This window comes from Microtus ochrogaster, chromosome X, assembly GCF_000317375.1.
Source record: "Microtus ochrogaster isolate Prairie Vole_2 chromosome X, MicOch1.0, whole genome shotgun sequence".
In the NCBI taxonomy this organism is placed as follows: Eukaryota; Metazoa; Chordata; class Mammalia; order Rodentia; family Cricetidae; genus Microtus; species Microtus ochrogaster.
In genome coordinates this window covers 6728995-6742294 of record NC_022026.1, presented here as the reverse complement: position 1 = coordinate 6742294, position 13300 = coordinate 6728995, and the positions used below count along the sequence as shown (strand labels likewise).

The window sequence follows — 13300 nt, the reverse complement described above, 5'->3', positions numbered from 1 at the left end:
GACTTTGGGAGCTCAGTTCAGTGTTCCAGTGTGGGTCTCTGTCTCTATCTCCATCCATCGCCAGATGAAGGTTCTATGGTGATATGCAAAATATGGGCCTGATGGCACCGGCCTATAATCCCAACTACTTGGGAGGCTGGGGCATGGTCAGAATTCAAATTTTTTCTGTGCTACTGAGAAACTTCAAGGTCATCCTGGTAAACATAGTGAGGTCCTGTCTCAAAATAAAAACTTTCCGAAAATGGCCCAGGAAACAGCTCAGTAGTAGAGTGTGTGCGTAGGAAGAAGCAGGCATCGGTTCAAATCTCCAAAAGCACAAATTATAACAATAATGATAATAGTAATCAAATACACTTCCTCACTATTCATAGATTCAATTTGGGTGTCAACACTTAAATAGGTTTGAAAAGTAAACCAACAGACAGAGGACTTAAGAAGCTCACTCCTGATAAATCCAAGTATACATGCACACCAACACTTGCTTTGTGATGTCAGAGATTAACCAATCTTTTCAAATCAGATACAACCTGATGCAACTTTCTACTTATACAAAACACATCCTGGATCTGCATATTCAAATACCTCATGGCTTTAAAAATCGTGAAGCTAGTGTTCCATCAAGGTTACCCCATGCTTCTTCTTATTCTGAAAGGACAGCTTGTTTTAGTGAGTAACAAAATGGCTTATACATTATAAATGACTATTTGATGAAGATTCTATATAATACTGTCTCTATGGAATGAAAAGGGGATGCTAAATTATCAGTACACTACTAAGAATCTATTAAATTATCACGAGTCCAAACCATAGCTTTGTTTCATCAGCACAACAAAATTGAGATCATTATAAAGCTCTTAAACCAAAAGAATAGTAGCAATGGCAAATGATTGCTGTAATTGTGCTCTTGGCGTTCTTAAATTAAGGAGAATATCTTGTTTTATTTACAAATATTTTTAAATGAGAAAAGAAAGGCTGCTCAAGCCTATTTCTTAGAAAACAGCCAAATGTTACTAATTTCTGATTCAGTGTAGATCCTCAATCTCAATAAGATGCTCAAAGTGGAGCACTTCCATCCAATTCAAGGATAAATGAATTGATCTTTTAGGAGAAAAGAATTTCAATCCTTAGTTCATATCTAGGGGGCAATTTGAGTTAGGACAATTGAGAAGGGATGTTTTGAATTAGTGAGGTTAGACTAGGGTTTGGCATAGAATAATGGATGCTACAGAGACAGTTTTGATAAGTTTCTCAGTTTCTTCCTAACCAATAGTCTGTTTTCCTTCTTCCATTTTCCTACCTTCACCCCTCTCATTTTGTTGTTCCTTCAGTCTTATGTGTTTCACAAGGCAGTTAGATATACAACATTGTGTTCACTATGTGGGGTTTTATGTCTTTACTGACAGTGTGTAGGGTGACTTTAGGCAGTGCACCAGTATTTCCTTAATGAAAACTCTTATCCTCAATAAACATTGGAAAATAATTCAGACATTAAAACCAAAGTTGTTCAGATATTGCCTCCCATGGAGCTAAAACAGATTTAACAATAGTGAAATAATGGTTATGTTCAAGTCAACAGTAGAATGTGGTTTCTTCACATGTCTGCAAACCATAGCTATGGTGTGCATAGTTGACTGAAGTTTGAGAACAAATATTGAGTTGGAATTTAGAATGTCTTGGTCTGCATGAGTAGCCACAGAAATTTCAGTTTTTTTACTGTGGATGTAGACGTGGGAAGAGGGGAGAGGGGATTTCTCCCATGTGAGACCCTTGGAATTGATGCTAAAATATGGTTAGAAAGGTAAGCTATTTCTTGAGAGTGATACCTGTGAAAGACAAGAAAGAGATACAGTAGTTGGAAGGGAAGGCCTGAGACCACACTATACAGCTGATATCACTGAAAAAGGAAAAGAGGTAAAGCCATCAAGAAAAGCCACAGACTATGGTGTACCTCTTGGTGTACTGTATTGATCAGAACAATTTCGAAGTCCTTTGCGAAGACTGCAAATAACACGTCATTTCAGCCTCACTTTGATGATCAACCATTGGCTGGTAGAACTCAAGCAAGAATTTCTTTTGAAAGTGATGGCACCTGAGGCTAGAGGCTATCAGCTCATTGGACTTCTTGAGGCAAGTTGTGCCTGAGAAGATTTGAGCCCATTATGTAAACGATTGTCTCAGTTGGTATAAGATGACCTAAAGAGACCCTTCCTATTCTAAAATTCCAGCTAGGCCTCCTTATGCCGAATAACAATCTTTAATCTTTGCTTTCAACATTGAGATCTAAACCAGACACTCACCCTAAAAAAATATAGCCTACAGAGTGATGGAACAGCAAGAGAGAATTGTTATCTAGCATGGTGGTATACACAGTAATTAGAAGGTACAAACTAGAGGATTTCAAGTTCAAGGCCATTCTAGACTACATAGCAAAACCATGTTGAGGGTACATTGAGTAAGGATGTAGTTTCATTTTACAGTGTTTAGCTAATATCCACAAGAGTACAAAGGCTTGGGTTTGAGAGAGAGAGAGAGAGACAGACAGACAGGCAGACACAGATACACAAAGAAAAAACAAACCAAGAGCAAGAAAAGGTGAGTGCAAGGGACACAGAGAAACAGTAGGAAAAAAGATTACTACAATGTCCTAGAAATGAATGGTGAGCTGAATCTGGAGCACACTATTCAGGATAATGAGACCTTAGGGAGAAGCCTCCTACAAGAACAAGCAAAATCTGTTCCTTCAAAAAGAAAGTAATGTGTAGTATCATGTCAGTGTGAGTCATGAAAACATGAACTCATTCATTGTGCTTTGAGCTGCCACTTTTTCCTCTAGTGACCTTCTTTCCATTTGAACTCAGCCATGTACTTTCTGTAAGTCCCTGCACTCTATATTATTTGAGCAATAGATAGAGAAACTGCTATTCATCTCTGATAATAATAATGAAACAGATAGTCACTATCATGGTTTCCAGAAATTTTAAAGCACATAAAAATAATTCAAACACCTCTAGCAATGACATACACTTAGAGAGTAAAGTAATACTATTTAGAAGTCATTTGGATGGTCAAAAAAAGGAAGTGGAACTAAGACGTTTCCTTCCAAGATGAGCCATCTGGCCTTTCAAGAGGAGCCAGCTGGGTGAAAACTAAGGATGTGTATATACTTGGAGAACAAACTCTAGTCAGTCTTGGTGTTACAACAGCACAGAAGAACTCCTTTCTTCTACAAATGCAAATTCAAGAACACTCAGCCTGCCTGAGCTTCTTATAATCACCTGCACCATAGCTCCAAACCTGCCCTGTTTGATCCTAAGCTCCACAGATCCATTTAAGGTTTCCATGTCCTTTTACATAAACCTACTTAGAGGAAGGCCTAAAAGGAGAAGGTGGGAATTTCAAATGCTTCAACAGAGGCCATCCACAGGTCAGTATGTACACAATAAGTGGAAAACAAGCTGGAGAAAAGCTTCTCTTGCTAAAACCTCTGGGAGAAACAAAGAATTATACCAGGAATACAAGCCAGAGATGTGATCTGGTCAGGCTAGAAGTAAACATTCCAGTTAAGCAAGTAAGCCTCTTATAAATTTCATATCCGTTGGCAGTATCTTTTCTTTTTTTTTTTCTTTTTTTTTTTTTGGTTTTTCGAGACAGGGTTTCTCTGTGGCTTTGGAGCCTGTCCTGGCACTAGCTCTGTAGACTTGGCAGTATCTTTTCTTGCTAGGGGTTGTTCTGTAATTATTTGCTTTATCCTCTAGAACAGTGCTATTACTCTGCTCTAGTCCCTGGGGGTAACTATTATATATGGAACTCATCAGTTAAGCATCAACTCTTTCCCATATGGCAGGGTCCTAAGTCAGGACCTTTTACACTGTATTGTCATGCATATCATGTATCATGATTTAATATTTTTAGATATGTCAACAATGGTCGCTCAGATATTACATGTAAAATATCATAGGTTAAAATTAGGAATTGACATTCTGAGTGAGGTAATCCAGACCCAGAAAGACAAACATGGTATGTACTCACTCATAAGTGGCTATTAGCTGTGAAGTAAAGGAAAACCAGGCTACAATGCACACGCCCAGAGAGGCTAGCTAGCAAAGAGGACCAAAATAGGGACACATGGATATCTGAAGGAACAGGAAATAGAAATGATCTCCTGGGTAAACTGGGGGTGGGGTGGGATGGAGAAAGAGAGTAATAAAAGCGACGTCTTGATGTGGGGGCATTTGGGGGTTAGGGAGAAACCTGGTCCCAGGGATACACCCAGGAATCCAAAAGGATGACCCTAGCTAAGACTCCTAACAATATTGTACAGTATTCCTGAACGGGCCTTCTCCTATAATCAGATGGGTGACTATCCTAATTGTCATCATAAAGCCTTCATCCAGTAACTGATTGAAACAGATGTAGAGATCCACAGCCAAGCACTGGGCCAAGCTCTGGGAGTCCATTTGAGAAGGAGGGGGTGGGCGGAGGAGGGATCAAGGTCATCACAAGGGAACCCAGAGAAACAACTAACCTAGGCTCATAGGGGCTCACAGTCTCTGGACTGAAAGCTAGGAAGCCTGCATGGAACCAACCTAGGCCTTCTGCATGTGAGTGACAGTTGTGTAGTTTGGTCTGTTTGTGAGCTTCTAGCAGTGGGAGCAGGACCTGTCTCTGGCACTGGAACTGGTTCTGGAAGGCCTGTTCTGGGTTGCCTAGCTCAACCTTGATACAGGGAGAGGAGACTGGTCCGTGCCTCAACTTGACGTGCCATGCCTTGTTGATGCTCAAAGAAGGCCTGTCCTTTTCCAAAGGGAGATACAGGAAGAGTGGATAGGTGGAATGGAGAGGGGAAGCAGAGAGTGGGAGGAGAGGAGGAAGGGGAAACAACAGTCAGAATGTAAAATAAATGAAAATATTTAATTAATTAATAAAAGTGTTATATTAAAAAATGATTGGTGATTGATGTAAAGGACGAAGGTACTATGGTGTGATACAAACCATAGCAATGGCCTTTGAACTAAGAGTCAAGTTTGAATTCTAAAAATTTATTAACTAGCCATATCTCTGCACCTATTTATCAGTTTGCGAGATGGAAGAGTGAGACAAGATTACTATTTCCAGAATGGATTATTTGTATGAGCTGGTGTCAAGTAGTACATGGCAAAACCTCTATAGGGCTTATTTGTTTTGAATTTATATTAAATATATATTTAAAATAACTAACTATCCTATCAAGTCTATGATTTCACAGACACATTTTTTTAGAACAAAGCAGAAATAGCTGTTTAAATCCCCAAAGCATAGTCAATGTAAAAAATATTACATAAATTTTGGCTTAGACACAGAAAAATGTAAGGTGACATGTTTAAAACTAAAATGCTAAAACACTCCAGGTCACTTCTGGCTTTGGATTTCTTCCTTCTTAGATGTCACCCAGATTGGCTGTGAATGAGAGAATGAACACAGCACCTGGGTGGATGCTATGCACATAGGTAGGGGAGCAGAACCAGAGGCCAACTCTCCTTAAGGCAGGCTGAAGAATTGAAATCAGTCCAGATGGGCAAAAGCCAAGAGGACTGTGAATGCCCTGAGCTAACTTCTAAACAAAGATGAGGATCCAAAGAACTAATCAACATAATCCAGCCAGTGATAAAAGACAAATTAGAGCCATGTTGAAATAGTCCAACAGCAGATGTTCAGGACACCCCAGAAATCAGGCCAAATAATCCAAGCACTTGAGGTGCCCAGGGGAAACCATGAACCATAGAAGGGCACATTCATTGCTGAAGCATTTAAGGACTGCTTTAGAAGACCTGACAGTTCCTCAGCGTTGCGGATAGCTAGTGATCCTGCAAGGGGAAGCGATGTAATGTCAGCTGTCAGTGGAGAATATCAAGGACAGGCAATCAAGCAGCGTATTGTGCAGGGGACAAAAGGTATAGAAGTTAATGTATCTTTAACTCCTCCCTGCTGTGCTTGCCATTTTCTTGGAACTTCTTTGATCTTAAAACCTCTCATGAGTAGAGACTTCTTGCCTACCACCTTCTCAAATCATTTTTAAAATCAAGAAATGGACTCAGAAAAGATACTCCACTTCAACTTGCCCAAAAGAATACAATCTGTTTGTGAAGTGACTTGGGCTTCCTGCTCAATCCACCTGTGTATCTCAGCAAGACAAAAGGTCAGCTTCACAAAGGGCACATAATAGTTTGTGCAAGGATGGGCTACTGGAAAGGCTCAGTAGAGGTGCTTGCCCCCAGATCTGATAACTTAAGTTCCATCCCCAGGACTTACATGATAAAGAAAACAGACTCCTAAGGGTTGTCCTTTGACCTCCACATATATGCAGGGATATAAAAATATGAAACATACACTATAGATTTATGAGAATGAAGTGATCAAAGACAAAAGCGATTTATAGACAAGGACAGAAAGCTGAGCATGCTATGATGGCCATATAGACTAAGGGCTTAGGAGGTGGATGGGATAGGATCCTTAAAATGAAATGCTGATTCAAAAAGTAACATACAAAACTAAAACAAGGAAAGCATTGTGAATCTGAGTTTTAAAACTATAAAAATGAAATGTATCTAAACGGCATATTGTGTCCTTCCACCTCCACTCCCTAATCCATCTTGCTCAACCACTCTTGGTCTCTCGCTCTTCTCTTCTATAGCTCCCTCCTCCCTTTTCCCTCTTGTCATCTTTTTTCTCTACATCTCCCTCACTCACATAAGAGCATGTTAGGAGAAATAGGGAGAAAGATATTAGATGATACCATTTTTTTTTAATTTTACTAACACAAAAATCATCACTCATAAAGTAGAATGCAAAAGTACACTTAGGAGCAACCTAGGCTTGAAGAAATGAGTGCTAAGTGCTTACCAAATCTTGGGGGTGAACCTAAACCAGAAAAGAACCTGCTTTGTTTCAAGAGAAAGCAAATGAGATTGAGTCATGCTTCTGGACTTGCCAATACCAACTCATCCCTTCTGCTCCCTTCCCCTTTCAGGTCTTCCTGTTCTGTTCTCTGCTTCCCCTTCCTTTGTTCTCCCAATTATAATGTTCTATATAAAAATTCAAATGCTCAAAGCTGTGTGTTGTGATCTTCTCAGCAGATGGCATGTAAACACAGAGGTCACTGGGTTGGAGCCTGGTTTTGCAAGCATGAGAAGTGGGCTTCAGGATGGGGGGGGGCTGCCACTGATCCCAAATGCCAGGAAACACAGCCACCTCCCCTGGGTATACAACCTCTCTGGTAGCTCAGGATTCAGTTTCTTCTTAGAACAGAGATATAATACAGCAAAATGCCAAGAGACAGAAGAATGGGGATTTATTTTTCTGAAGTCTAAACTCCTATCATGTTGTTAAGGGCCACAAGCATTAGCCAACTTAATGTAAATTACTTTAGCTACTCATTCCTCTTCCTGGAAAATGCTTCCCTATGTCTCTCTGCATCGCCATCTCTTCCCTCCTTCCTGCCTGAAATTTATAACAACAGATCAGCCACCTAGTCAATTTTATACAAGATGAGTTGGTAGAATTATATCTTCTCTCCCAAACTTCGCAATGCTGTCTCTAAAATATGGCTACATGGTAGATTTATACACAGGTGTTCCTTGATTTTATGAGGTTATATCATAGGTTAAAAATACCATAACATGACAATGTGTTTAGTAGCCTAAGCTACTGAATTTCATAGCTGAGCAACACAGAACAGTGCAAAGCATTATCATTGACTCTGGCAGCTACATGAGTGAGTAGGAGCAACTCACTGTCTATCTTTGCCCAGCATCACTACCCAGGGTCACACCACTAGCCACAAAATGTATCCAAACTTAAAATATAGTTTGTACAATGCATGACAGTTTCTCACAATTCAAAAGCAAATAAAAATGTTAATTTGGACCATCATCAGGTGGAAACTGGCTTTATTTAGTCTGTAGTCTCTCGGTCATTTACAAGAAAACTCTCTTGCAGTTTTCAGATGGAAAATGTTAGTAAGAGATACTAGAAACTAGTTATTAACTCCTTTGCCAATAGGGTTTTTCTTTTATTCTGGCCACAGTATCGTCCATAATATATTTTCCTGGTGCTTTATCGTTAGCTCTTTTTTTCCCTTCCTCTCCTTCTTTCCAAATCCCATGCCCCCACCTCCACTATATGGAACATTCAGTTGTTTCGATATCAGCCTATGATTTCTTCAGGGCTCACCTTTGGGTGAGCAGAACCAAGTCTATTTACTTAGCAAAGTCTACCTTTTCCTGAAGAACTGGAGATTGTAAACAGCAATTCATTGTATATGTTAAGTATTGAGTAGAGTCAGTACTCCGCCAGTTCTTATTCCTTCTCCCCTTTTGCTTGCTTCATTGCTTTTATCCATTTTCTTCTTATGTCAAAAATGAAATGCTTCAGGACATCTGTTTTGAAAAGAGAGCTTCTTAACTACTTATAAAGATGAACCCATTTATCCGTAAATCTTCATAGACCAATAGAGTATAACAAAAATAAATTACTTAAAAGTGAAATAATCAAATGCAGACACATCAAATATAACTCTAATATTTTAGTATCATGTTCAGTAAACATAAGCCAAGTCAAGCAACTACAAAGATTGATGGTAATTACTGTTTCCTCTCTCCTATAATCTGGCTGGCAACATTCAACAGTAAATGAACCAGCTCCAGTCTACATACATTTGGGATAGTAGTACCCTAAAAGTATACACAGACTCTTTTTATCTTTCTTTCATTTTTAGTGTATAGGAGTTGGGGGGGAAGAACACACACACGGAGGCCAGAGGACAACTTGTGGGAGTTGTGTGGGTTCCAGGTACTGAATTCGCATCATCAGGCTGGATGAGAAGAGCCTAACACTGAGGCAACTCTCCAGAGCCTAAGATTGTTCGTGTGTGTGCCCCAAATTGCATTCACCCCACTACAAAGAAGACAGAACATCATGTCCTCAAGAAACTTAGAATTAAATTGATGAGAGCAGTCGTGGCTAGCTGTGTTAACTGGTGTGGAGCGAGACAATGAAGAGAAGGCACAATGTAAGAAAAGGACTGCATGTACTGTAGTCAGAAAATTTTGCAGAACTGTGACACCAAAGAGATGCTCTAAAAGATGAGAAAGATCTGTTTACCTGACAAATCAGGAAAAAAAATATATCTAAACCGAACATCGCATGCCAAGATTCCAATCACCCTGTTTTCCCTGAATTGTCAAAATGCAATTTTATTCCGACTAGAGCAAGGCTTCTCTAGGCAGGTTAAAGAGCAGTGGAAAGTCATTGATACGTTTCGTGCCAGGGAGGGGCATGACCTGGTTTATGCCTCGAAAGTCATTGGAGACAAGTGGATGAATTTTACAATAAATAAATCACACCTCAGTAAAGCTGTTAACAATAAAATAAATGATATCAGAAGCTATTTACTCACCAGTAGCAGTTATAAAGTTACAGGCTCTTTTGTCTCCTTATAAATAGCTCCAAGTAGAACTGGTCCCATTGGGGTGGTATTGTAGCTCACCATTCTAACCACTTAGAAGATTTCAGAGTATATTTGGTGATTGAGTTAGAGCAAAAACAGCTAGTAAACAATTCAAGTAACCTGTAATCAAGTGCTAATTGGAATGGTGCAATCTTTCATTCTTTGAATTAACCCCACACCTGCTGGAGGATGAATCTGCTTTCCAGAAAAAGACATGTGTCTTTCATTAGGAACCTGGTAACTTAAGCCACTACAATTACTTTGCACTTCTGTGTTGAAGCATCACCCAATGAACAATTCAAATAGCACTAAAGACAGAGCCAGCCTTCATTCAAATGACAAGGCAGAGTGTTCGTTTCCTTGGCAGCCTTCCAAGCCCACATTCTACGGCTTTTGTTCTCCCTCCAGCAGTATACTTTCCATTTCTCACCCATGATCTACCATCAACTTAGTAGAAGTCACCTACCTTACCTTGTGCTTGTTTTCCTCAATGTACAAGAGGCACTGTAAGGACAATTCTATATGCAATACGTCCTTGTATAATATGTTGAAAACAAATACTCTAAAAGTAAGCCCCAAATGAGTTATTTCCATGTCTAAGCTATCTACAATACCTGAAGGAAAAAATGATTTACTTACATGTAAATCAATGGACATTGGATAATACCAAAGTCATCTGAAACTTTTGAAGTTTGAATCATCAAATTAGGGACAGACTGTGTTGAATGCCAACTGTTCAAACACCAAATTTGTAAATAATGGGCCTAGACAATTAACCAAGGACTGTTTACAGGACCTAGAATAAACTTCTAAGCACAAAGTCATGACTCACACAGCTGAACTCAGATATGAGCAAAAATGCTCTGGATTAGAAAGATGCAGAGTGCTAGACAGGTAACATCGTTGATAAAATCTAGCATAACTTTCCAACCTAAATGAGTATCTTCATTGCAGAGACAAATAGACAGATGCACAAATATTTAATACCTAGACAATTTTAACTCACCCTAAATAATATGAGCAGGAGGATTCCCCCCCCCCTCTATTTTCCCTCATAGTTTTAGGTTCTAATCACTTCCCTGTGCAAAGTTCACTGAGACAACCAAAAGAAAAGATACCACTGTGGCAATTAAGCAAGTAGCACTGATTTTGATGTTTAGTGTAAGCCCACAGAAGTAATTGAGTATCTAATCATGAGTTGTAATTGTTAAAATCCCCATGAAATAATAAAATGGGCTAAACAGAAATTCCACTTAGTACAACAGGATCCTTGGGATCTTGAAGTAACTTAGCAATGACGTTGTAGAGTATGTGTACAAATGTACTTATTGTACAGAAGGGAATGTGATAATAAGGAAGACAAAAGTCCATAAACAGTCATCAAAATGTACACGAGCCCAAGAAATCATTAGAGAAAGAGCAAAGGAAAGAAAAAAGAAAAAGGAACACAGTGTTTGCTAGAAGATACAGCAAAAACGGATCTAGAGCTTTCTTAATCATTTTGTCACTAATTAAAAATGCTAATGAAGATGTAGAAAAAGGATAATTCTTGTACACGGTTAGTGGGAATAAAAAATTAGCATGGTCATTTTGGTGTGTGATAGAGAATTCCCTCAAAGAAAAATAAAACTACCATGTACCCCATAATTGCCCCTTCTGGGTGTCCTGATGCTCCTTTATGTAGCGCTAAATGAAAACTCTCAATCAAGCCATGGCAGCGGCAAGGACGTTATAACACCTGATTCAGGTTGATTGTGAGTTCAAAGCCATCATGGGCAACAGAGAAAGAATTTGAGGGGGAGCAGGAAGGTACAGAGACAGAGAGAAACAGGGACAGGGAGGAAAAGCGCTTTCCCATGCTTATCTCACTGAGCACTATAGCTTGGTTCCGCAGTCCACTGAAGGTTCTGCTTGTTGACTCTTAATGGAGTACCTAACTGGGAATCATGGCTCGCTGCAGTTCCACAGCATCCTAACAGTATCATACTGCATACTGCTAGCTCATTTATTCATATAATTGCACACAAACTGAATTCTTGTCTGTCAACTTGGTTGAAGTAGTGCTTTGCTGAGGCTTTGGGAGGAAGCAGGCCACCGTCTGCAAAATGCACTAGAGAGTGTCTGTTTCTGCCTGGAGCTGTAGTTCAGGATTTGTGAAAGGAATCAAAACTTATTCTCAAATGATAGGGACGGATGGAGAGCTCCAAATTGGGCAGATCTCCCCCCAACCAGCTACTGTCCCTTGCTTTCTTCTTTGCCGCATTTCTCTTTACCCTTTTATTAATTTACCTTTTTCAGCTGTCTGGTAGCCATTTTTATCATGTAATATGTTTTACAGAAGTTTGTAGAGATATTTGACATTCGTGTTGGTTTGAGTAATAATAGCTACCATGGGCTCATGTTTGAATGCTTAGTCATCGGGGAATGGAAGTATTTGAAAAAGATTAAGAGGTGTAGCCTTAGAAGAAGTGTGTTTCCAAAGTCCATGTCAAGTCCTACCTTTATCTTGGTCTACATATTAGGATGAAACTCTTAGTTACTTCGCCAGCACCACAGGTGTCTGCTGTCACGTTCTCTGCCATGATGATAACAGACTAAACCTCTGAAACTACAAGCAAACCCCCAGTTAAATGCTTTCTCTTATGCGAGTTTCCTTGCTCATGGTGTCTCTTCCGAGCAATAGTAACCCAAGCTAAGCTATTTATATACAAACTTGAAATTGGTGTGTTGGCAACACCAAAAGAAAAATCCAGTTAAACATTTTAATAAAGGAAATGCCTTAAACGCAGTGAAATTTTAAGTGAGTAGGATCAAGCAGCCAGTAAACTCTTCCTCGGAAACATGAGCCTTAACTTCTGTTACTAACTTTAACCCTGTATGTTCCTTTACATACTTTAGGTGCTCAGTGGATATTTCCACGGTGCCATTGCTTTCTGAGGTTCAAGTGAGACTTGAACTCAGTATTCTCATGTGTTCTCAAGTGTCCAGCTCACAAAATAAACTCTACAACTGAAGAAAAAGTGAAATGTCTTGAAAAGTTATGATAGGAGGCAAAGCAGGATCAAGGACCTGCAGCATCTTCCACCATACGAAAGCAGGCAGACCCCTTTGGACATACCCCCATTCTTTACTACAATCTTGGGAGGTGGTGTGGTTATTATTGCCATATCATTGTCCTTGAGGAAGTTGTTAGGAGACACCTATCTCAGTTTACTCGTATAAGCTGCAGAATGCAGTAACATATACCAGAAATGACGGCATGCTTTGAAGCGTGTTAGAAGGCAAGCAGTTGGCACCACCTTCTCACCTTCTTTCATTCTACCCATGACCTTCATATACTGGTGTCTCCTGTTTTGCCGCTGATTATTGCTGTCACTTATGTTACATTATTTTTATAGAGATTTCAGTGGGACTTGGAAAAGACTCCCACTTCTTTAGATGATCAGGAGAAATCAAACTCAGGACAGATGTGTGAGCAAGCAAATTAGTGGCTCCAGCTGATTTGATCAAAAGACAAGTGCAGCAAGACCCAGTCAGCTGCAGCACATACAGAAAGTGATGCTGCTTTGGTTATTCTACTCCTTAGAATAAACCTTGCCTTAAAAAAATCCTTCTTATAGTATGAATATAAATTTTTGTGACCTCTTTGCCGAAGTTGCCCATCTAATCTCAGTTTTCTGCACCTACAGGTTGTATTTGTGCAGGCCACCCATAAAATCTAGCAGACGGATGGAAAGGTACCCAGATTTGGGCCATGTTAGAAAAAAAACAGGAAACCCAGCAATAATCGCCCAGTTCCTAGCCTTACTTACTAAG

General features: G+C 39.6%; 1 protein-coding gene across 3 annotated transcripts in view; it reads left to right on the top strand.

The window, feature by feature from the left end:
* Gria3 (glutamate ionotropic receptor AMPA type subunit 3) overlaps positions 1-13300 on the top strand; it is a 286862-nt gene that overhangs the window by 180068 nt on the left and 93494 nt on the right. The window lies entirely within an intron of this gene.